At 39.4% G+C, this 3,918-nt stretch overlaps 1 non-coding gene across 1 annotated transcript; it reads left to right on the top strand.

Moving 5' to 3' along the window:
• The first annotated feature begins 3,583 nt into the window (after positions 1 to 3,583).
• LOC111438115 lies at positions 3,584 to 3,722 on the top strand. Its single transcript, XR_002709617.1, has one exon. It is a non-coding gene; the product is annotated as a small nucleolar RNA Z247 (small nucleolar RNA).
• The last annotated feature ends 196 nt before the right edge of the window (positions 3,723 to 3,918 follow it).

Here is a 3,918-nt window from a genome sequence, read left to right as displayed (position 1 = left end):
AATCTAATATCTATCTCATGTTTATTAGAACAATTGTATAAAGTATCTTCTGAAATCAATGGAGTGTTCATTTGCAAAAGCGGATTCATATTTGTTCTGCAAAACTAGAAAACAACTTATATATGTTAAAACCGAGGAAAACAAAAGCTATTTTAAATACGAGATGTTTAAAACAGCTGAAACTCAAAATAAACGACAAAAGATTTCTCCTAATACCTATCTTTGGCACTTAAGACTAGGCCACATTAATCTCAAGAGGATTGAGAGATTGGTTAAAAGAGGACTTCAAAATGAGTTAGAAGACAACTCTTTACCTCCATGCGAGTCTTGTCTTGAGGGTAAAATGACTAAATGATCGTTTTCCAAAAAAGGTTATAGAGCCAAAGAAACCTTAGAACTCGTGCATACAGATTTCAGTGGTCCAATGAATGTCAAAGCACGAAGAGGGTATGAATATTTCATCAGTTTTATTGATGATTCTTCAAGGTATGACTATCTTTAACTAATGCATCACAAGTCCGAAGCTCTTGAAAAATTCAGAGAGTATAAGACTGAGGTTGAGAATCTATTAGGTAAACTATTAAAACACTTCGATCAGATTGAGGTGGAGAGTATATGGACTTAAGATTTCAGGGCTATATGATAGAACATGGAATAACGTCTCAACTCTCAGCCCCTGGTATGTCTCAACAGAATGGTGTATATGAAAGGAGAAATAGAACTCTGTTAGACATGGTTCGGTCTCTGATGAGTTCCGCTCAATTACCTAATCCGTTTTAGGAATATGCAGTGGAGACTGCTACATACATTTTGAACATGGTTCCTTTTAAAAGTGTTTCGGAAACACCTTATGAGTTATGGAAAGGGCGTAAAGGTAGTTTACGTCACTTCAGGATTTAGGAATGCCCAGCACATGTGTTGTTGCAAAACCCTAAGAAATTAGAACCTAGTTCAAAATTATGTATATTCGTAGGATACCCCAAAGAGACGAAAGGTGGTTACTTTTATGACCCTTAAGAAAATAAAGTGTTTGCATCAACAAACGCTACATTCATAAAGGAAGACCACGTAAGAAATCATCAACCTCACAACAAACTAGTATTAAATGAACTTTCTAAAGAAGCTACTGATAAAACTACAAGAGTTGTTGATTAGGCTAGTCCTCCAACAAGAGTTGTTGATGGAGCTGACACTTCTGGTCAATCGCATCCTTCTCAAGAGTTGAGAATGCCTCGACATAGTGGGAGGGTTATTACTCAACCGGATCGTTACTCAAGTTTGGCAGAAACTCAAGTCATGATACCTGATGATGGCATTGAGGATCCATTGACCTATAAACAAGCAATGAATGATGAAGATAGAGATCAGTGGATCAAAGCCATGAATCTTGAAATGGAGTCAATGTACTTCAATTGAGTCTGGGAACTTGTAGATCAACCAGATGGGGTAAAACCTATTGGTTGAAAATGGATCTATAAGAGGAAACGAGACTAAATCGGTAAGGTATAGATCTTTAAAGCTCGACTTGTAGCAAAGGCTTATACCCAAAGAGAGGGGGTGGACTATGAAGAAACCTTCTCTTCTATTGCTATGCTTAAATGGATTAGAATACTCTGGTCCATTGTCACATTTTATGATTATGAAATTTGACAAATGGATGTTAAGACAGCCGTTCTAAACGGCAATCTTGAAGAGAGTATCTATATGGCTCAACTAGAGGGGTTCATTGAATCCGATCACGACCAAAGGGTTTGCAAGCTTAAAAGATCCATTTATGGGTTGAAGCAAGCATCTCGATCTTGGAATATAAAGTTTGATACTACGATCAAATCTTATGGCTTTAAACATAATGTTGACGAACCTTGTGTTTATAAAAGGATAGTCAGCTCTACAGTAACTTTTCTAGTGTTGTACGTTGACGATATGCTACTCATTGGGAATGATGTGGGATTTCTGACTGACATTAAGCATTGGCTAGCGACACAATTCCAAATGAAAGATTTCGGAGAGGCTCAATTTGTTTTTGGAATCCAAATTGTTCGGAATCGCAATAACAAAATACTAGCATTGTTTCAGGCATCGTACATCGACAAAATATTGATTCGATATAAGATGCAAGACTCCAAGAAAGGATTATTACCTTTCAGGCACGGATTTCATTTGTCGAAGGAATAAAGTCCTAAGACACCTCAAGAAGTTGAGGATATGAGACACATTCCCTATGCTTCAGTAGTCGATAGTTTGATGTATGTCATGCTATGTTCCCGACCTGACATATGCTATGCTGTGGGAGTTGTCCGCAGATATCAGTCCAATTCAGGACGTAATCATTAGATTGCCATTAAGAATATCCTCAAGTATCTTAGGAGAACGAGGGACTATATGCTAATGTACGGTGCTAATGATCTAATCTATGAAGAAAATCACTCTCACTTTATAATGTCGTTTATTGTTGAGACTGATTTTCTTTTCCTTCAATGACCTAGGTAACTCGATCTTAATCCTGAGCTAACCATGAACTCCTGTTTATTCAGAATTATCCTTAGATTTGCATGGGTGAGAGTGGCCTGAGTTCGTCGACTTAATAAGCCTCCCATTTCAAGGGTAAGACTGGGTGAATAGTCTAGGAGTGAGAGCAAGAAACCGCCGGAAGACTCACTAAAAGTTTGGGACTGAGAGTAAGAAACCGCCGAAAGACTTACTGAAAGTTTAGGACTAAGAGCGAAAGTCTCACTAAAGTTTTGGAGTGAGAGCAAGAAACTGCCGGAAAACTCATTGAAGTTTGAGAGTGAGAGCAAGAAACTGTCGAAAAACTCACTAAAGTTTGGGAGTGAGAGCGGAAGACTCATTGAAGTTTGGGAGGGAAGAGGGGGGAAGAGGAGAAGAGGGCCATGACCATACCTGTGACTCGTCTATCGTATCGCACCACGTGTCAACCTCTAATGCACAAAACCCTCTGGTTGAATTGTTCGATGTAGTTTTGACCCATCCGGACTTGATTTCGACCTCGTTTTAGGTACATTAGGTCATTTTAAGGGCGTATTTCACAATTTCAAGTTGGATTTATGATTTTTTTTAAATACTTACAAAAGGTGTTGAACAATCCAATAAGAACCAACCACCAATGATAACGTAGGACGCCAACGAGGAGCGAGGAGGTTACGTTAAAAATTAATTAAGGAATATGTCGGCTAAGGCCTACCAAGTAAGTGGCCCTACTTTCGTAGGTTATAGAAATTGTATTTTGTATGTTGGCACATGCCTGTGGTTTCGCACGTGTCATAAAAGTTTAAAATACTTCTCTCTATGAGGCATGAAAATAAGAGTCTATTTTCCTATGGTACTAATCTAACGGGTATCTTAGATGTGTACCATATACTCTACACATGGCCCAGTCGATTTGCACACCACTGGGTCTCTTTCCTTGTCGCATACCTTGCAACAGATGTTTTCATCCTCTACTCGTGCTCGCACTGTTCATATCCATGTTGAGCTTGCCACATCCAAGAAACGTGATCTTTCTATTGCAGATTATTTTTGAAAGATCAAAGGGTTGGCTACCCAGTTGACTATCGCCAGCTCTTCCTTGCGGGACGATGATGTGATCGCGTATCTCCTTGCTGATCTTGGCCCTGACTATGATCCATTCGTCACCTTGATGACTACCAAGAATGAAACCCTAACGCTTGATGATGTGTTTTCACATCTAATGACGTTTGATGCTCGCCAACTACAACACCAGTTGAACTTTAGTTAAATCCTCAATCTTCGGCCAATTATATTGATTGTGGTGGTCAGCAGAAGAACTGTGGGTGTAGGGATCATCTTCGTGGCCGTTCTCAAGGTGGCGCCCCCTCTCATCTTGCTGGTGATCGTTGTGACCCTTCTGCTAGTCCTTCCTGCCAGATCTGCAGCAAA

The sequence above is a fragment of the Cucurbita moschata genome, unplaced genomic scaffold (assembly GCF_002738365.1).
Source record: "Cucurbita moschata cultivar Rifu unplaced genomic scaffold, Cmos_1.0 Cmo_Scf00071, whole genome shotgun sequence".
NCBI lineage: Eukaryota > Viridiplantae > Streptophyta > Magnoliopsida > Cucurbitales > Cucurbitaceae > Cucurbita > Cucurbita moschata.
The sequence above is the reverse complement of the archived record's forward strand: the minus strand, read 5'-3'. Positions and strand labels throughout refer to the sequence as shown.